The 22,135-nt window shown below is 45.8% G+C and overlaps 1 pseudogene; it reads left to right on the top strand.

Annotated features, from left to right (window-relative positions):
- The first annotated feature begins 388 nt into the window (after positions 1-388).
- LOC105810958 overlaps positions 389-22,135 on the top strand; it is a 46,891-nt pseudogene continuing 25,144 nt past the window's right edge.

Raw genomic sequence — 22,135 nt, forward strand, 5'->3', positions numbered from 1 at the left:
AACATTCATCGGAGAACCATTGCCTCTGTTGAGTGCTAGCAGGTTCTCTGTGCTGAATGGAATTAGAGACTCTGTCCACGCGACGCCTCAATCTCGGTCAGCTGCAACGCGTCCCGACGAGAGGGCGCGGCTGAGGGGGCGAGAGCAGCTGTCGCGCGGTGTCAGGCAGACCTTCAGTCTGTTAACTCGCACTCTAAGAACGGAAATTGCCCAACGGCTCCTCACCAGACTGTGAGTCTTGACGGATGAGCTTTGCGGGCCCCGGAGAAAGGCATCAGCCCAAGCATTAACAGAAGGTGGAAGAAGGAGTAAGAAGCATGAATTCCGGTTGCCGTTGCAGTCCGCCGTCCCGGCCCGTACTGCGGGGAGCCAGGCGAGGGCGCCGCCCATGCGGCGGGGACGGGAACTCCTCGGCGTCGCGCACCGGGCTGGGGTTATGGCATCTCAGCAGTCTGACAAAGCAGAACCTTTATTCCTGCTCGATAGAGAAAGAAATAGGGCTGCTCTAGAGTTTGCAAGTCGCCCAAGGTCCCACTGCGTATCATACGCGGTGACGGGCTGCAGGTAAGAGCCGCCCCTGCCCACGCTCGCGTCCACCCCGAACGCCATCGCCATCTCGGACGCGCCGGGAGACGCCCCAGCCGTTCTGTGAACCTCAGGTTAGAGACCTGCGGCGGGGACGGGCTGACTCGCCTGCCCCGTGCACCGCCACCTTCCCCTCCCCCTCCCCGCCCCGCCCCCACGCTTCAGGCACCCCCTGCCACGCCGCTTCCTCGTGGCATAGGGGACAAAGCCTGATGCGTGAATTCACTCGCACACCTTGAAAAAGCTGCGTTAAAAATCAGCCCGCCAAGACCAGCACTCCCAGAGGACGTCTGGCAGAGCAAGGCCCCGCGCCCACCGCACGCAGGGGCCCCTGCTCAAGCGCACTGAGAACATTGGAAACGCTTTGCCTTCCTCCGAGAGATCCCTAACAGACACTGCCATGCGAAAAGGCCCGAGAAATCCTGGAATGCAGAAGAAATCTCTTGATTAAGGACAGCCCTTTTTATTTGCACTGTTGTTGGCACAGAAAATAATACCACAAAATACGGTGGTTTGTAGCTTTGAATTAAAGAAAATTGAAAGGTCTCAGAACGAAGCCTCGGAACCGAGGTCTCTGCGCCCCTCCCTCATGCCTGTTTCTTTGGCCCTCTTTCTTTCCCCCAGCACTGGGAGGGACTGTCTGGAATCTGGAATTTCCGTGTCTGGCTAAGGAAACTTCTTTCCAAAAGAAATGCAATTGTCTTAAGACCTTCTTCCTAGGAATCTCGCCACATAACCAGGAAAGATTAGTCACCCGGGAAAAGACAGACTAGGAGTCGTCGCCACACTCAGACAGACTTGCATCTATTCTTCTGAGGGTAGTTCCCAGACATTACCTGGGAGGCGTTTTTCTGCACAGTAAGACAATGTTTGTTCACAGTGAAGTTCTACCCCACACTTTCTTGCCACCTCCCCCACATAACCCAGAGGAACCTTGTCCCAGGCAGGCCATTGTTCTTTGGGCTCATTCATTTCCCAGGAAAATCAGTAGCTCCTACATCCGCCATCTCATCTCGCCCCCCCCCCCCCCCCCCCCCGCAAGAAGGGTATATAAGCATCTGGATCTCGTTGAGTTATTGGGTTATCACACTCTCCTATGACTTTCCCCCATGCATGTTAAGTAAATTTTGTATGCCTTTTACTCCTATTCTTTTTTTTTTTTTAGAGACAGGATGTTGCTCTGTCACCTGGACTGGAGTACAGTGGTGTGATCATAGTTCACTGTAACCTCAAACTCCTGGGCTCAAGTAATCCTCCTGCCTCAGCCTCCCAAGTAGCTGGGACTACAGGCACACACTACCATGCCCAGCTAATTAAATAAATGTTTTTAGAGATGGAGTCTCACTATGTTGCCCCGGCTGGTCTCAAACATCTGGACTCAGGTGATCCTCCTGCCTTACCCTCCCAAAGTGCTGGGATTACAGGCGTGAGCCACTGGGCTCAGTAAAGTATCAGTATGTTTTTCCATCCCTTTCTTTCATAAAAAAGGGAGAAAAAAAGCAAAAGCAGGCAGGAAGGAGAAAAAAATGGAGGAAAGGAGGAAAGAAAGTAGAAAAGAAAGAAGTTAAAGCAAGGGAGGCGGGAAGAAAATTTCCCCGCAGAAGACTTTATGCCAGCTGAGACATGAAAGAAGTTTGTGCATTCAAATATTGATGATATTTGTTGACATTGCTGGGAGTTCTCCATAGTACATCTTTGTCAGTGAAGTCCCATAGTATAGGAGGCTTTTTTGTTGTTGTTTGTTTGCTTGCTTTTTTCTTTTTTTCTTTTTTTTTCAGAGACCAGGTCTCGCCCAGGCTGGAGTGCAGTGAGTGATCATAGCTCACTGCAGCCTCAAACTCCTGGGCTCAAGGAGGAGGCTTTTTAAAATTAGACTTTACAGCCAATTCACTAGATAATACAAATTGCATATCTTAAAGTGATACTACACCAATCAGATTTGACATTTCCTCTTATGCTTGTTTTCTTATCTCTGAGTGTTGGTTTTAAAGGAGGGAAAAAACACTTCCAGCAACGGTTGTGAAATGTACTTTTAAAAACTAACCCCGAAATCAGGCTGCAATCATCTCGTTGACCTTGGTTGGACCATATGACTCTCTTGAAATCCAAAGGCGTGAATGGATCTCTTTGTGTGCTTAGCCCTCATTCAAACCGAGCCAGCCTGGGCTTCGTTCTGACATGTCTGTGCAAGAACCATAGACAAGTAGGTTTTGATTTACAGATACACATAAGTAGACGTGACTTCCTTTCCAGGAAAAGGGCAGATGGGCTAATGCATTTTCATTTATACACATGAGCTCTTTTAGAAACTTGTATTATAGTTGGGTTTGGTGAAAGTGGTTCCTCCAGCAGGAAGCATTGCTTGCAAATGCTTACTGGTGAATAGTAAATCTGGGAAAATACCAAGGCCAAGAGGTGACAGGGGAAGACTTAAACAGAAGAATTTTGGAGCTGGACTATCTCACTGTCAAGGTTTCACAAATTTCACATGCATCCAATTTTTATTTTTCCAAATCTGCTTTTCTTTGTTTTACTTGTTTCTTATTTTTCAGTCACTGGTGATCCTTTTGCCTGTAAACACCTATTACTATATTTTTTTCTGATAAATGATTTTCCGTTTGGTAAGATTTCCATAGTAAATAAGGTTGATTTGGTCTGGTCAGCTTGGTGTCAATTTTCCAGTTGTGGAGGTGGTCCCTTTTCATCTCATTAGCAAAAGCTATAACTTAGCCATCCCCAAAGCTCAACAACATTTACAGGGGCCCAGAACAATTACTTTTTGGCTAAGCCAAGTTGAGTAAGTTTAACAGAGATACATAGGTAGTGCCCTTTTAAGCTCCAGGCTTCTTCTCCACGAGGCCTCTTCTCCACGAAGCCTCTCGGCCAGTTTGATGCTAGCGGTGAGAAGGTCAAGGCTGCTTGTGTCTCCAGGCCAGCTGGCTCGCTTTGCACAGAGGAAAATTATTGCGTGGCCACAGGTTGAACCCCTCTGCCTGGAGAAATGTCTGTGTTGCTCAGAAGGGGCATTCAAGAAACATGTCATTTGCAGCTTTTCTGTCCCTATTCTACGCATTTGTGCTTTGTTCCCTCACAACCCAAAGAGACAAAAAAGGTTTCTGTCCTTTGTTCGGTTGGCCTCTCCTTTGTGGAGCTCTCTGCTCCTTTCATTTCCTACAGTCCATTAAGACTGTTCTTGTGACCGGAAAGTGGGAAAAGAAACACATCTCAAGTAGCAAAAACAATCGTCCAGGAAGGAGCTTTCCATCACGTTAAAACAAATGAAAAAGACAGTCCTCTTGTTTCTTCGTCTGGTTCTGGAGCCGATGAGGGAGAGGTACCTGAGGGCTGGCAGCAGATGTCGCCAGGCACCGTCGGCTTGGCCACGCTGCCATGAGCAGCGTGAGAGGCTGGACGCTGGTGGGCAAAGACACATTTCCAGGGCAGCTGCTCTGTCCACTATTTGGACAGCTCTTACTGTGACCACTTTAGCTTTTTTTCTTGGTTAAAAAAGATCTTTTTTACACTGTCACTTTCTCTCTCTTCTTTTCTTTACTTTTCGTTTTTTCCCCTCTGCTCAAAGTTGATTCCTGTCACCTTCCATTCCACCCAGCAAATCCCTTCGGCTCCCAGCTCCATACCGTGTTCCCTCTGTATGTCATGGCAATGGTGAAAATAGTAATGGCTGTCGGTCGTTATGGGCTTTTTAACTCACGAGAGTGTTCCAGCAACCTTAGAAGTGGTAGGCTAATTGGGGCAGGCTAATTGTTGCAATAAGCAGTATCAGAATTGCAGGGAGACCCTTTATTTCTTGTTCTCATGCAGCGTCTGATGCCCATGTTCCTGCCTGGGCAGCTCTCTTGGGCAGCTTGTCTTTAAGCAACTGAGCACTGGGTTCCGTCGTCCTTTCGTGACGTGTCTCGATTATCCTGGGGTCTTTTACACATGGGGGAGAGAGTGTGTGGAAGATCACACAGACGTTTCAGGCGCCAAGACTCTAAGTGACGTCTCACCGTTTCCCCCACATTCTATCGGCCCCACGTCTAATACATGGTCTCTCCTAGTTGCAGGGGAACCAGGAAACGTAGTTTCCTGTGCTCAGGATGAAATGAAACTATGCGGTGCGTGAAACAGTCTCTACCATAGGTGGGTGTTGTCGTCACCTCCAGGTAAGAGAATTGAGGCTCAAAGATTCTGAATCATTGGCTAAAATGTGGTAGAGAAAGATTTTAACCTTATAAATGTGACTCCACAACTGTACTCTTAACATTATGTCCTGCTTTCTCTGTCTTCAGATAAAAATAGTTATTTCCTCTTTTGCGCTAACATTTTTCCTTTTACAGATCTTTACTCCAGTGCTTATCACACTGTGGTGCACATGTTATATTAAACTGTGATACTCAAGGAGAAGGAAAATTCTTTTTCATATCTGCACGAGCAGCAGATAGCACAGTGCCAGGGATGCAATGAGCTCAACAAAAGTTTGATGATAAAGAATAGCTGTGGTCTGTTGGAGGTTTGTGAAAAGGAAACCTGAGGGAATGCATAGTGATTATGTCAGCGAAAATTTTTCTAGATTAAAGTCAAAGAGTCTGAATTATTACAGCAATCATTGCCATATAGCTAGTTTAAACCCATCATCGAGACTGATCCCTTCAAAATTTAAGTAAGAAATGATGTCAGCAAGGTGGTGAAATAGAAATTTTCTAGCATGGTCTCCCTGTAGAAGCATCAATTTTGACAACTACTGACAGATGGGAGTACCTTTGTCAGAGTCTGGGAGTCCAGCAGAGCGGTTGGAGCTCATTCAAACAAAGATCCTAGGACAGGCGCTGGAGGGGGTAAGAGGACAGTTCTACCGTACCCACATCACAGTGCTCACAAGGCAGCACAGCCGGGTGCCGAGAGAGACCTTCTCGGCCTGGGAGTTCTCCTGTGGGGGAACCGAGGGAGTGTTGGGTGAGCGTCCGCCTCCTCCACCTGGGGGTGCTGCCCAGGAGGCTTCTTCTATCTCACCCAGCCCAGATGCCCAGGAGCTTGCCTGGCCGAGTGGCTGGCAAAGGCTGGGCCGTGAGGAGAGTGTGCAGACCCCGCTCCGGATGCCCAGGTGCCTCACTCCCATGGAGCTCAAAGACAGGTTGTTGGAAAACATCCAGTCCGAGGAGAAAAAAGAAAAGGAATGTAGAAAGCCTACAGAATGTATGTGACACTGTCAAGAGCACTAACAGTTGCATTGTAGATTTCAGAAAGTGAAAGAAAGAAGGAGAAGAGAGAAAGGGGCAGAAAGCTTAGTTAAAGAAATAGTGTCTGAGAACTCCCCAAATCTGGGGAAACATATAGACATCCAGATACATGAAGGTTAAAAGTCTCCAATAAGTTTCAACCCTAAGAAGAGCTCACCAAGACACTAGAATCAAACTGTTAAAAATTAAAGACAAAGAATTTTAGAAGTAGCCGGAGAAAAGAGGCTCATTTCAAACAAAGGAACCCATATAAATTCATCCGCAGATTTCTCAGCAGAAACCTTATAGGCCAGGAGAGAGTGGAAGGATATATTCAAAGTGCTGAAAAGAAAAAAAAAAGCCAATCAAGGATACTTGACCTAGCAAAGTTTCCTTTCGTAAATGAAGGGGACATAACTTTTCCGGACAAACAAAAGCTGAGGAAGCTCATTACCACCAAACTTGCCTTATTAGAAATGTTGAAGGGAGTTCTTCAAGCTGAAATAAAGGAACGCTAATCAGTAGCCTGACACACATATCCACATGCACACAGATACACACACACGACGGAATGTTATTCAGCCTTGAAGAAGAAGGAAATCCTGCCATTCGTGACAACATGGATGGGCCCAAAAGACATCATGATACATGAAATCAGCCAGACATGGAAAGACAAATGCTGCGCGATCTCATTTATATGTGGAATCTTAAAAAGTCAAACTCAAAGAAACAGAGAATAGAAAGGTGATTACCAGGGGTCAGAGGGTGGGAAATGGGGAGATGTTGGTGGAAGGGCACAGACTTTCAGTTACAAGGTGAATGAGTTCAGTATGATGTACAGTTTGGTGACTATGGTTAATAATAATATATACTTGAAATTTGCCAAAAGGGTAGATCATGAAGAAAAAAAGGTAACTATGTGAAGTGATATATATGTTAATTAGCTTGATTACAGTAATCATTTCACACTGTATACATATATCAAAGCATCGTGCTGCACACCTTAAATATATACAATTTTTATTTGTCAATTATACCTCAATAAAGTTGCGGAAAAAAAGAATGAGTACTGAGTCATGCTATAATATGGATGAACCTTGAAAACATTATGTTAACTTAAAAAAGCCATACGAAAGTGGCCGCATATTATATAATTCCATTTATATGAAATATCCAGAATAAATAAAGTCATAGAAATAAAGCATAGATCAGTAGTTGCCAAGGGAAGAAAGAGGAAGAAATCAGGAATGGCTGATAATGGGATTTATCTTGGGGATGATGCACATGTTCTGGAATTAGTGTTGATCCTTGCACAGTTCTTTGAACATACTAAAAACCATTAGACTGTATACACTAAAAGGATGAGTTCTGTAGTGAACGAATTTCATTTCAATTTAAAAAAGTACCAAAAAAAAACCAAAAAAATCAAACAAAAGTAGAAACAATGTGTTATGTCCATCAACTGATAAATGTGATACAAACTCATCACTGGTGATGAAAACATTCTAAATTGTGATAATGTTTGCACAACTCTGTGACTATACTAGCATTGAATTGAAATGTAAACTTCAAATGGGTGAATTTTGTAAGTGAAAATATCTCAATAAATCTGCAAAAAAAAACACCCAAAAACAAACCCCCAAACCTAAATCAGAGCGTATCTCTCTTCTGTTCAAATGTCCCCAATGACTTGTACCCAGATCTTTCTTAACACTATGCTTCAATAAAAGAAACCAGGGCTCCTTGGAGAAATGGCTGAATTTAAGGCTCGGGCAAGGAAAATAGGAGATGAGCCTGGAGCATCTCGTAGTACCAGAATGCTAAAAATAAGACCAAAAAGACAGATAAAGAGGGGCATGTCCAATAGATACAGGAGGCAACCTGAAAGTGCTCCCGATGTCCAAAGCCAAAACAGCTGGAGAAAAAAATAACAATAATATTGGAGCATAATCCAAAGAACAGAATTTTTATCCATGAGTCTGTCCTAAAATAAGTAAATAAGTAATAGAGAAGGGGCAAATCTCCCTTAGAGAATAACTCCAAGTACTGAACATAAGGAGGAATGAAGGTAATGGGAAGTCAGCGTTAGAACACCGCTGGCTGCACTCGAGATCCACTGATGGTTTCTAAAATCGGTGGGCAAAATTTTGAGAAACAGGACTTTTTCATAGCCTCAAAGTATGTCCTCCAAAAATACTTATTAATTATTGTGACAATTGTAACAGATGCTCACAAATTATTTGATACTCCTCACTCTAGAAGGTGGAATTTAATTCTCTTCCTTTTGAGCATGGGCTGGATTCACAGAAGCGAGTATGACTGCCGTCTTATGAACAGAGCACGGAAGGAAGAAAATAGTACCTTTACAGTGGAGAAAGCTGGCAGATCACCTTAAGCGGGCGACCAAAGTCAACATCACCAATCGTGGGCCATGGTGGGCTGATGCCCCCTGTGATAGAGCGATGAGAAGGGCACGTCCCCTCTGCACAGTCCTCCCCCAAACCCGTTATCCCAGTGTAACTATGAGGAAACGCCAGACAGACTCCTACTAAGGGATATTCCACAAATACCTGCTCAATACTCTTCAAAAGGGTCAAGGAAAAACAGGAAAAGAATGAGAAACTGTCAGAGATTAGAGGAAACCACAGACATGGCGGGTAAGTGCAGCATGATATCCTGGATTAGGTGCTGAGACAGAGAAAGGGCGTTACTGGAAAAAACAGCGAAATCTGAGTAAAGTCTATATGCTGTGTACCAGTGCTAACTACCCACTTTTGCTAAGTGTGCCATGGTGACATGAGACATTAACTTCAGGCGAAGCTGGGTGAAAGGTGTATGGGAACTCTAGGTTATCAACGCAACTCTTCTAAAATCACTTTAACATCAAATGTTTCCAAACATACTGAAAAGAAAACCCCTCCATCTCGCGCTGAGTAAAATGCGATGTCCTTTTCAATCGCCTGCAAAGCCCGACGTGTTGCTCACCCTCCCCTCTCTGTCCTTGTCTTTTCTCGTTCCTCCCCCTGCAGACGGCGTTGCTGTTCCTCCGATGCTCCTGGCACGTGGCCTCCTCCATCCTTGTTATTAATACTTACTGTTTCCTTTGCCTGGAAGGCGTCCCCTAAAGACAGCTTCGTGCTGGTTCTCTTACTTCTCAGAGGTCTTTACTCAGATGTCCCCTAATCATGAGGCCTTCTCTGCCCAACCCAAACAAAACCACACAATATCCCATCATGCCCTGTACTCTGGCTTGCTTTACTTCTCGGTCGCTCTTATCAGTATCTGTCATTCAAAATACTTTTTTAAAATTTTTTTTCTTATCTCCCTTGCTGAGGAAGGCAAAATAATGGCCTCCAAAGATGTTCGACACGTCCTAATGCCTGAGGTCTGTGACTGTCTGTGACAAAGGGGAATTAAGGCTGCAGATGGATTAAGGTTGTTGATCAGCTGACCCTGAGATGGGGAGAGTATGCTGGATTATGTGGGTGGCCTGGGATCACCACAAGGGACTGACGAATGGAAGAGGGAGGAGGAAAGAAGTTGGAGCGATTCCACGTGAGAATGCCTCTGTCTCCCATCGCTGGCTTTGGACATGGAAGGGAACCACGAGCCAAAGGCTGTGGTCAGCCTTTAGAAGCCGAAAAAGAAGAAACAGATTCTCCCCTGGAGCTTCCAAAAGAAACACAGCCCTGCTGACACCTTAACCGACACCTTTCGCCCAGCGAGACCCGTGTCGGACGTCTTTAAGGTGCTGTAAGATCACAAATTTATGTTGTTTTACGCAAAACAACACAATAAATCGTTCTTTTCCTGTTTGTCATGTAAAAAAATTGTGATCATTTGTTACAGCACCAATAGAAAACTAATTCATGTCATGAACAAGATCCCACTGCTGATGTCTGCCTGGGACCTCAGGTCCGATGAGTGCGGAGACGAATGTGTAAAGCAAGGACTGCTCTGTCACAAAACTCTCCATGTGACCAGCAAGTCAGCGAGATTCTGCGAGCACAGTGCGTGTCTTAGGGTATGTGTGAGTGTGTACGAGTGAGGGACTATGCCTGTTGTGTGACACGTCCCTGTCCTTTTCCCAGAGACCTCGCAGGCACCGTCCCTGTTCCTGGGCTAAATACTATGAGTTAGGCCTTCGCCATTTCTAGTGTTCAAGATTCAGAATCTTTAGGTGGACTTGGAAGCCGTTCTGCACTCTTTACCTAAGCACCCTGTACCAACCTGTGTGCTCTAGACAGGAAATAAAACAGTGGCCACAGCACACTGGAGTTTTATCTTTGAGGCTGACTCTGAGACATGAACCAAATCTTACAAGGAGAATTGATTTACGAAGGCGGTACAAGTGCTTCTCTTGTTTGTACTTAGTCCTTCTTAACTAGAGTCAGACCTTTGAGGGATTATAGATTGATGGGTAAATTTGCTTGTTTTTGTTATGTAAAATAACAGAAGAGCTGGAAGCAATATAACCAAAATACGAGAGAGCTTTATAAGTAAAACAGAAATAATAGATACTTGAAAGATAATGTCCCCAAGCACTTTAGAAATGTCTAAAGTATCCTAGAAATTCTTAGATGAATGGCTCTAAATTCATTTTGGAACGGGCTTTGGTTGTTAAATTTCCTTTTCTGAGTAAGTCAGCAAAAGTTTTAACTAGATGTAAAATACAAATTGCACACCAAGAGCATACACCGTAACGTATTCACTGATGTATTTAATATAGCTAGAATCATGTTGTATGAGTAGAAGACTTTGGTTTGCACGTGACCAAAAATCCCTACTCAACCTGGTTTTAAAAATAATGGGAATTTACTGGCTTACGTAATCATGAAAGTCTCAAGGTAGGATGGGCTTCAGCAAAGGTGATCCAAAAGTTTATAACACACCAGGACTGTGCCAGTGTTCTCTGTGTTTTTCTCACCTCTACTTCCTAAAATGTGGTGCCTTTTTCCTTGGACTGGCTTCTTTTACCTCTACTGGCTCCCAAAGGGGTCACCTTTCTCACATTTGGCAGGCAGGGTCACCCTGGTGCTTTTATTCTAACTGCATGGCTGGGAAATTCAAGGTTGATAATAATAGAACAGAGGTCTACAAACCAATGCCTGTAGGTCAAATCTAGCCAGCTTCCTGTTTTTGTAAATAAAGTTTTATTGGAACACAGTCATGCCCATTCATTTGCTTATTACTTATGGTTGCTTTTGCATAATGGCAGAGCTGAGTAGCTACAACAAAAACCTTACCCCATGCAAAGCCTAAAATATTTACTATCTGGCCCTCGACAGAAAGTTTGCTGACCTCTGTGGTAGATTAATAGGGCATACCTCTTTGAGGTGGCTCTCAGCTCAGAGGCTGTTCTCTTCTTCACCAAAAGCAGCTAGTTCATCTCGTTATTTCTCCTATTTCTTTCTCCACCAAAGCACAGAAGGATTTTTCTCAGGCAGTTAAAGCAGGCAGTGTTTGAAAGTCAAGATTCAGACTTCCTGATGTTTTCAGATTTACATGGGTCTTCTCAATAGTTAACAGTTACAGCTATAGCTGTAGTGAGAGGAGTAGAATTGAGGGCTTTACTGTAATCTCATAATAACAGCACACACTTGAGGCCAGATTCTGTGTAAGCACTTTACATATATTAATCTCTCATGAAATCTTATGAGATATGTTCTATAATCATTCCTATTTTACAGACGAGGCACCGAGAGTTTGAGAAATGTCTCCAGTCCACACAGCTGGCAAGTGGTGCGGCTTCAGCTGAAATCCGGGCCGTGGGAGCCCAGCGTCCAGTGATAAGCAGTACACAAGGCTGCCTCTCCCAACTGCAGTCCACACTGAGCCAACGCAGAAAGAGGCTAAGAATTACCTGCAGTTCGTGATGTGGCCCAGCACCAAAGATGAGAAAGTGTGAGACATGCAATGCGAGAGAGAGGACCTTCACATGACTTGGATGCACGACACAAAGTCAGAAACAGAAAGGGAGCATTTTGTTCAGCCTCCCCTTGCTCAGGGTTGAAGCAACCAGATAGTGTCAATCAGAATGAGTTCCTTGGAATGTGAGTCCCAGAAATTGCTGTATAGAAAACTGGTCGTGGGGTCAGCTTAGTTGGAGAAATAACGCATACACTAACTCTCTCAGGGAGATTCCCAGTGCAAATGCTGATGACTCTGGGAAGTGCTAGAGTAGGGAAATTTGTTTGTTTAATCTAGTATTTGCTGAATTTATATGACCACTGGATATTCTTTGTGTATGTGTATGACATCTATAAATGTCCCAAAGAACAAACTTTTCATGCATTTTGTATATTTTCAATGCGTCACTTAAATGCCTAGTAATATAATTTTATTCCACAACTCCTAATATGAAATCATTGCTTCTTAAGTTATCTTTTTTGGTTGTCTTTTTACAACCTCAGTAAGACCCTTCCAAGGTAATTAAACTAGGAATCTGAAGCAGATGGATCTCTGGGGGCCAGATGGACTGACCATTTGAGCCGGGTGGGCTTCCCCGCCAAACGGCGCTGTGCAAGGCCCCTCCTGGGAGCGCCCAGCACATGAGCGCACCCACTACAATCGGGGCATCAAAATGGTAGCATTAGAATATACTGATACAGTGACGCGAACAGCTAAGAAGGGTACCAGAGCAGATAAACAGCTGCAGACAGTAAAAGCAATAAATTCAAAGGAACCGCAAGACTGAAGCTGTGGGTGTGGCATGGATATCGCCGACAGGGAAGGATAGACGGGAGGACGAGACTGAGCTGGACATCGAAGGGTCTGGTGCATGTGAGCAGTGGGGAAAAGGGGGCGGGTGGAAGGTTCCAGACCAGCAGGAGCGGAGGGGCCGGAACGTGCGCAGGACCGTGGGCAGAATCTGTGGTAGGGCAGGGGCGACGCTGGGCCTGGGTTCGGCTGAGATTGCCGGGGTGGTCGGTGAGGTCTGAGCGGTGAAGCGAGCTGCTTTGTGGAAGACCCTGAGAGCCTAGTGGAGGAGCGCGGCTTTATCTCAGCTGATAAAGGGAAACGCTATAGGTTTCCGAACATGGTCAAAGTGTGCGCTGTTTGACAGAGACCTGGTAAACTGCACTGTAAAAATGGATTGGGAAGGAAACAGCTAAAAAAGTAGAATTCCCTTATTACAGAGCAGGAAGACACCCTTATAGACCATTCATTCTAATTTCATGCTTCCAAAAAGGCTGACTTTCAAATTACCAAAGTCATTGGTTTCATTTTTTAGAAATGTCCAGAGACATTAATTCTGTGAGCAACTGTAAATGTCCTGACCTGTTTAGCCGCTGCTATGATTAGGAAGATGGGTAGCTTTCTTTTCGTAGGAAGCAACACATGACGTGTATGTTAAGGGACTATACCATTGGGAAAACGCACTCACATGACACTCTTTTTTTTTTTTTTGAGACAGAGTCTCACTGTATTGCCCGGGCTAGAGTGCCGTGGCGTCAGCCTAGCTCACAGCAACCTCAAACTCCGGGGCTCAAGCAATCCTCCTACCCCAGCCTCCCAAGTAGCTGGGACTACAGGCATGCGCCACCATGCCCGGCCAATTTTTTTCTATATATATTTTTAGTTGACCAATTAATTTCTTTATATTTTTAGTAGAGACGGGGTCTCGCTCTTGCTCAGGCTGGTTTCGAACTCCTGAGCTCAAACAATCTGCCCGCCTCGGCCTCCCAGAGAGCTAGGATTACAGGCGTGAGCCACTGTGCCCGGCCTCACATGACACTCTGACACCAGACGTGTGCGTTTTTCCACACCAGGCAATTCTCCAACTCACCGAACACCAGCTGCATGTCCTACAATTTAATTCCATTCTGACACTATCTATCTGGAACTAGCCCTTGTCCCACAGGTGATGGACTCAGTCCCCCAAGACTGTCCTCCTTTCAGATGCCAGTTGCAAGTCCAGGCCTCTGCTATTTCTCATCGACCGACTGTTAATTGGGGGTTCCCACGCCCCCCACCTCATGTTCAGTAATGTGTCGGGATGGCTCAGAGAACTCAGGGAAACCCTTCACTTACGTTTGCTGTTATTATAAAGGATGCCCCTCGGAGTGCCCAAATGGAGGAGAAGCGTCAGGCAAGGCTGGGGCTGGGGCTCAGAGCTTCCAGGCCCTCTCTGGCCATGCACCCCCCACCCCAGTACTTGTGCATGCTCAGCTACCCCAACACTCAGCAAATCTCGTTGTTCCAGACTTTCAGAGAGCTTGATCTCCGGCTTCCTGAAGGTCTGTGGGTAGCGCTGAAAGTTCCAACCCTATAATCACCTGGTCTTTCTGCGACCAGCCCCAAGGAGGCTCTCCAGGGAACCCACCCTCAGTCACCGCGTTGGCATGGGCTCAGGAGCTGTGAGCAGGGGCTCGTTATGAATAACAAAAGACACTCCCGTGACTCAATTAATACCGGGGTTTTAGGAGCTCTGTGCTAGACACAAAGACCAAACGTATTTCTTATTATACCGCAACCATATATATGCCTTATATCACATAAATGTGACTTGTTTATCACAGCATATTTGGAAAATATAGAAAAATCTAAGGAAGGAAATGCATCATGCACAATTTCAGAGAATCGTGCATGTCGGGGTTATTTCCTCCTGCAAGCAGTGTGGGCAGGCCTCTGTGAGGTGGTGGAGGTGACGGCAGAGGTGGCCCAGTGGTCACCGCAGTGATGCTTGGCAGGAGCCCCGGTGTCCACCTGAGGAGAGAGGAGCAGGAGGACAGCATGGAGCTCAGGGGAGAGCCTGTCACCCGTGCTCATAAGCACGTGTGGTATGGGTTAAACGCTCCTGCCAGGTTTTGTGCCATTTCAGTGACTTTTCATTCTTGAGGGTAGAGCCTCAAATGCTATGACCTCATTATTTGACCTTCTGACATATCACTCAAATATTGCAGGCCATCATACTCTCGCTTTATGGGGTAGGCCAAGACAATAACATGTGAGAAAGGGGCTGGGTGCGGTGGCTCATGCCTGCAATCCTAGCACTTTGGGAGGCTGCTGCAAGAGGATCGCTTGAGGTCAGGAATTCGAGACCAGCCTGGGCAACATAGTGAGACCCTGTCTCTAAAAAAAATAAAAAATTTAGCTGGGTGTGGTGGCGGATGCCTGTAGTCCCAGCTACTCAGGAGGCTGAACCAAGAGGATTGCTCAAGCCCAGGAGTTTGAGGTTGCTGTGAGCTATGATCATGCCACTGCAGTCCAGCCTGAGTGATGGAGTGAGACCCTGTCTCTAAAAAAATACACACACACACACACACACACACACACACACACACTCACACATATAGAAAAAGAGCACTCTGCTTTTGTTCCACAAGCCTCGGAACATAACATAAGTCTCTAGTGAAGCTGTTTAATGGGGGTTACCTCACACGACCTACAGCTGCACAGCCTTGAGAGCTTTGTCTGTTCTGCTCCTGGAAGCCCCACGCTGCCACCACCTGCTCTGCGAGTCCCTCCCCAGAGCTCTGACTGTCCAGGACCCTCTGGCTCGCTCTTACATGCTCCCGATTCTCAGGCTTGCGTCCTCCTCTCCTCTTGTTGCTTCAGGAAGTTTCCTTTTTCAGAGAACTCAAGCCTTTTCTTATGTAAATAAATGTAGTGTCTCTAAGTATTTTCAACTTCTTCACTGTACCCACTACGCCATCCGGGAGACAAAGGCCAAGGAGTCCAGCAGCTCAGCTCCACCTAGAGTCTGCCCTAGAAAGCTGGGGCGGGGAGAAGACGGTGAATAATTGTGTTTTCCTAATAATGTACCTGCCACAGCAGGTGGGGGTGATCTATTATTACTAAGAGGCTGGAACTCCTTAATCCAGATTATCTACAGATTAAATCTAGGCAAAAATGATCTCTGGAAAGTAGAAAGCTGATTATTGCTAGTAAATATATGGACACTAAACGGTGGTAGGTGCCTAAAGAAAACTCTCACTTCAGATAGCTCCGTTGTTGTTTCCTGCTGCGTAGAAGCAAGGGTTTTTACATACTGATTGACAGAATGACTTTCAGCCCTGAATGTTGAGCGAAGCCACCTTGTTTCCTGTGGCTATAGTTCCATATAAAACATTTTAGAAACTTCTCAGTGTTATCTGAGTGAAATGATGAGTTTCCAGTCTCATGTTCTCTTAGTGGTTATTATTATCAATCCCAAAGAACTTACCGGGTCGGCTGCATGGTCTAGGGCTCTGGGCTAGTGTCCCGGCCATGAAAGAGGGCGGGTGTGGGTTCCACTGTCAATAATGTCTGTGGGTCTTTCTTGGAGTCTCCAGGCATCGGTAGGGATGTCTTGCTCTCCTACTGTTCCTTGGGTCTGTGGATCTGTTCTTGTTCATGCCTCTCCTGGTCTGTCTGTCCCTCTAGCCGTGGCGCACAATCCTGGCTACAGGGACTAACGTCTTCTCCGGTGCGGGGCTCTGCGCAGCGTGCTCTGTGGGGCTCTCCCGGGATCCCTTGAGCGCGGGACACAGACCGCAGCCTGCGAGGCCCGCCGTGAAACTCCGCAGAAAAGATTAAGCAGCTTCGATAAAACACTGAAGGAACAAGAACCAACTAATGAGAAGGCGTTAATTGGATGTTAAAATTATTCCCAGATACCAGAGACATTAGGCTGAGAATATATATTATAACTGAAATTCAATAACGGAGACCAATAACTATGTGCTCCTTCCTACCTTCACCAACAATCTGAGTTTATTAAAATAAATTAAAATATTAAATATATTTAATATAAATATCAATCATGTCCGTATTGTCTGTATATTTAAATATATTTAAGTACACTATATGTAAAATATGAATTTGTGAATTTATGGAAAAGACAAAATGTATAAATGTTAATATTTTGAAGCCTAGTGTTCTTTTACAGTCAGAAGGAACCTTAACAATTACCTAAGAGCTCTCTGACTGTGTGTTTGAAGACCCAAGACCTAGGTAGGGCGACTTGTTCAAGGTTCCTCTGGTTAGTGTCTGGAACTTCATTTATTGAGTGTCTACTATGTGCCAGACTTTTGTCTAGGTCCCAGATATAGCCACAGATGAGGTCACGGAAGGTCCCTCTTCTCTTGGAGTTTAAACATCAGTGGAGGAGGCAGACAATAAACAAGTGAAAAAATAACAAATGGACAAGATCATTTTGTTTTTTTAAATTTTATTTCAAAGTATGAAAGGGGTACAAGTGTTTTTGTTACATGGATAGCTTTTGTGATGCTTGAATCAGGGCTGCAAGTGTGGCCCCCACCCGAGCAGTGTTCACTGTACTCACAAGACCATTTCCAGCAATGATGAATCTTTTGATGGCTTTGAAGAGGGCAAAGGGATCGAGAGATGGACGGGTTCTGTGGAGAGGACACTGTCACGGAGGCCTCAGCGGTGAGAAGTGCCAGCCCTGCAAAGCTGGTATTAGCCCGAATGTGTGGCATGCCACGGCACTCCAGACTGCCTCTGAAGAAAACACCTGTGGCCTCTTCGTCAGTTCCATGGAGGTTCTAGCATCTTCTTAGCATGCTTTCAGAAAGAGACGTGACCACATCTTAATGATATTCTGTAAATGGGCATCACGTATCCGGAACTATTATATGCAGCACACTATTCTAGAGCCTGTTAAAAAGAAATTTCCATAGCACCCAGTCTTGTCTTTGAGGTGCTTAGAGCTTTATAAAGAGCTTCTCTGTCATGAAGGCAACTCCTGAACCTTCACAATTGCTCTGAAATCTATCCAGGTGGAAGTAAGGGAGGCAGCCAATTTGACTTAAACAGGATTCTGGTCAAGATCCTATTCTCTTCTAAAAACACCCCTTAGTCATACATCCAGGGCTTTGGCTTTATAGCTTGTCTAACACACATTGATGTCTAATTTTATCATTATGATTACACGGTTAAAAAAAAGTCTATGTGTATATTCACAATATTGACTCTCAGACTGATATTAATCCTGTAAATAAATGAGAAGAATCAATGAAATTTCAATGAGCAACTGGCAACATGCAAAGCATTTTTTTCTTTTAAAAATAAAATTTAGCTAAATTTATTGGGATTGAATGCCAAGAATTCAAGCTACAACTTTATCATTATTCTTTAACCCATGGTCATTTAAGTAAGATGGATTAATACATATTTATTGTTGTTAATAATGGGAAAAATACATTTTGTTGAAAACGTTATTTCCATGTCTATTCTCAGAGAAAATTTCTCCCAGATTATATGGGTTTCACATTATCTTTGAAGAGAGAAAAATAAAAGCCTTAGGTAGTCATAGTTAAAGTTTGGAGAAGGTGGCCAGATGAGGACAGAGGATTTTTTTTAAAGCAGGTTTAATGGAGATGCTAGATTCTTCAAAATATTTCCAAAGGACTTTAAAATGAATATAAAATTATTTCCAGTCTCACTGCAATAACAGTCCAGAAATTGTTGTGGTGGGAGGGGGATGAAATGAATATAAAAAAATCTAGAAAAGTTTCATTACCTTGAAAATGTGAAAATTTATGCAGCCTAATCTTCTCCCACGAAGTGGGGCTTTGCACCCAGCCATGATACGTGAGAGCCAGAGAGGGGAGTGCTGTTTGCTACTCAAGAGCCCAACGCACAAGGAACTTGCAGGGGGTCTGAATGGCGGAAGAAAAGGGTGTGACTGGGAATGGGCACCCTCGCTGGAGTACAATATGATGTCGAAAGATTCTCTGCTGTCTCACTGGAGCCCCCAGACTGAGAATAAAAGACAAGGTGCCAAAGATGTTAGACCCCTGTGCGTGCTAAGGAGATGGCAGAAGATCCGTGAAACTAATCAAGGGTTCGTAGACATTTTCTTTGGAGGCCGTTTGGAGTGCTGTGGGATTTTTCTTCTCCCTCTCTTTCTAACTCCAAGTCTTGCTACCAGAGGAGGGGAGAGTGTTATCCCTTAAGCCAAGGAAAAATAGCTTCAAGTGAGTACTCAGACAGTTTGACCTTGTGGCCGGCACACCCTATCCCAGGGTACAATCTGTGGCTAGATCAGCCTAAAGTTGAAAGAGCAAAGGGTGAGAACTCTCCTTGGAAGCCAACAAGATAATAGGGCAAAAGTGCTTGCTTTAACTTTCAATGAGTTTGAAGTTTTGTTACTCTATTATTAGAATAGACTACACTTTTTCAAATACACTGGACTGAATACTGTTTGAAGGTGACCAAAGAACTTTTATCACCTAAGCATTATTAGAAACCACAGAACTCCTTAAGATGGGGTAAGGGAATTTAATAGGCAGAGAAAGAAAAAATAAAACTGGTTTCTTGGTTAATGAATAAGCTGGTTCTATGACCTGAACACACATTAAGATTGTGTGGCTTTTGGTCCCAAGGAAGAGGCTGAATGCTGATGACTAGTGATGGCTTCTGTTTAATGTACATTCTTTCTGAGGCAGTGTCTGTAAAGTGATTAGTATAGTGTCTGGTACAGTGGATGTCCAGCTCAATAATAGTATTATTATGCTAGTTATCTTTAATTATTATTGCAAGGCATCTGATTTAAGATGTGTCCAATTAGACTCTCAGCAATTCTCAACCAGTTCCACACCTTGTAGAGGGAGCTCTGAAGCCATCCTTCCCTAGCCTACGAGGCAGTGGGGCCCCTATCAGCTGTGGCTTCTCTGGGAAAACTTGATGTATGTGATGGGTTGGACTCTAGGGAGGTACCATGACAGACGATTAAGGCCATCCTGACTTTGAATCTTGGCTCCACAATCAGTGGTGGCACAAATTATTAACCTCTCTGAACTTCAGTTTTCTCATATTTAAAAATCAAAAAAATCATATGTGCCTATTGTGGGGGTTTACTACCTACTTAATCGGGTTCTTGTGATATATAATACAAATTTAATTCATTTGTATTTTTCTTCCCAGCTCACCTAGAAGTGGTCCTCTTCCTTTAATTCTTAAAACCCCTCTGTGGCAGCCTAGCATTCTGGAACTTTCCTGTCTGGGCCCTGTTTCCTTTACTCATTTAGAAAAGTAGCCTAACAGACTAATTTCTAAGAAGGTAGAAATGCATGACAATTGCCTGGACTGGAGAATGCCTTTTAGCAGAGGAATTAGGGAGACGGAAAGCAGAGAAGAATTCTCAGACCCTGAGCTTCCTCCCCGTGTTAACCTGATGGAGAAAGTCTGGGGCTGAGGGACCACATTGAGCCCCTCCACCAGGCGGGCGCACCACCGAAGACAAAACTATCTTTCATCCAAGCGAGTGCTGTGGTTTGGATATTGTCCCCACAAATCTCATGGTGAAATTTGATCCCCAATATTGGAGGTGGGACCTAATGGGAAGTGTTTGGGTCCTGGGGGTGGATCCCTCATGAATAGATTAACGCCCTCCCTGGCTGGGGCGGGGGTGAGTTCTTCCTGTTAGTTCCCAGGACAGCTGGTTTTGAAAAGAGCCTGGTGCCGCCCCCCGCCTCGTGCTTCCTCTCTCACCATCCGGTCTCTGCACACGCTCGGCTCCCGTGTGTGGACGCAGCCTGAGGCCCTCACCACGTGCAGAAGCCCAGTCTCGAACTTTCCAGTCAGCAAACTGTGAGCCAAATAAGCCTCTTTTCCTTATGAGTAAGCCAGCCTCAGGCGTCCCCGTATAGCAACGCGAAACGCACACAGACGGTGAGCACCCCCTCTGCCGGCCGCGAGCAGGGAAGACAGCTAGGTTTTGCCTGGCCACCTGCTCTGCACTCCTCCGTGCCCGGCGCTGCACTGGGAGCTTTCCAACAGCATCACGTTGCATCTCTGTAGCGTCTTGAAAGCGAAGGTTTTGTTAGCTGACCAGACAGACTTCAAAGCAGTCGTTCATCCCAGACACACCCCAACGAGAAGAGGATTGAAGTGATTCGAGAAGCACACGTGTGGGCGAAAAGTAAAAGATGAAAAAAAGACGAAAAGATAAAAGGTGAGCACTTTGAAAACAGGAGCCCTGGCGGTACAAGATGAAAAAAGAAGTCACAAACCGGAAGCGATCGTCCTTGAGCTCTTTATCTCCTTCCTCGCTAGTTAACGCGCATTTCTGTAGGATCAGCACACAAGCTGCTTTCCACAGATCCGCCAGGTCCTCAACCGGGGACAAGAGGTCAAAGAGAAATGCGCATTCGCGCCCTTTAATCCGGAGCGGGCATGTGGCCGAGGTCGTGGGGACTTAACTTTAATTAATTGACTGCTCGGGAATAGAGCTGACGGTTTCCCTTTCACGGATTTTAGAAAGTTGAAATTTTTTCCTCCAAGAACCTTGCAGTTCTCTAAATCCCCTGGACCCATGCCTTGCCCTCTTAGAGGGTCTCTCTTCACGCAGCAAACGCATCACTCAGCCTTACAGGGAAACGTGGGTCCCAAAGGCTAAGCAAGGATGCTCGGTGACGACACTGGAGAGAAATATCAATGTCGTAACTGAGCTGTGTTCCCTAAACTCTCCTCCTGCTCTTCCTTAGGAAACTCCCTGGTGACTTCCCGTCTGGTCCCACTGAACTTCAGTGCATGGTTTAGTCTTGCCCCAGACGGCTCAGCGTCCCCCTGTCAGCACCTGCCCAGTCGTGGCCTCTGTGCGGAGGTCCTGAGCCCGCAGCCCGCAGCCCGCCCTTAATGCCCTGAGCACGTGGGGCTGTGCGGGCAGCAGAGGGCGCAGCGGGGGCGGAGCTGTGCTTGCCCAGGACGCAGGCGTGTACGGGCCTGTCTGCAGGACCGTGGGTGGGCCTGCCAGTTTCCACAAATGACCAGGGCACCCGCTGGGCAAAAAGATGCCCCCAAAGCAAAGTGCCTCATGCCGCATGGATTACACAAAGTGAGTTCTGAGGAAGCGCAGCAGGTGGATTCGTAACTGCCCCCGGGTGTCGGCCTGTGTCCAGGCGGGGTGAAGCGAGACGGGACTAAAGCTTCAGAGCTCCTGAAAACGAAGCGCCTGCAGCCCAGGCTTCGCAGTTGGCCCTGATGGAAGACCGCTCCCTCAGTGCGCACATACCCGCCTTGACGGGACTTTGCTGGGACCCGCCTGCGGCCTTGTCACATGCAGTGCCCTGGCCAGGTAGAAGCCACAGCGGGAGCCACAGTGCCGTGCCTCTAGTGTAACAGGTCTGAAAAAGGGCAGCGAAATGTTTCACAAGTTGTCTGTCAAACCCCACCCGCCCTCCGCTTTTTGGGAATTAAAACGTGCACTTCTGCCTGAGGCCAGTAGGGGCAGAAAAATGTCCTTTGCTGTTAGTTTTCTAGGGTCTTAAACCACAGGAGATGGCTCAACAGAGCTGTCCTGACAAGGGTCACTGGGGACCCTCATCACCGGAGATACACCGAAACCACTAATTATAGTTAAACAACAACAGCCCAAAGCC

Source organism: Propithecus coquereli, unplaced genomic scaffold (assembly GCF_000956105.1).
Source record: "Propithecus coquereli isolate 6110/MARCELLA unplaced genomic scaffold, Pcoq_1.0 Scaffold224, whole genome shotgun sequence".
Lineage (NCBI taxonomy): Eukaryota > Metazoa > Chordata > Mammalia > Primates > Indriidae > Propithecus > Propithecus coquereli.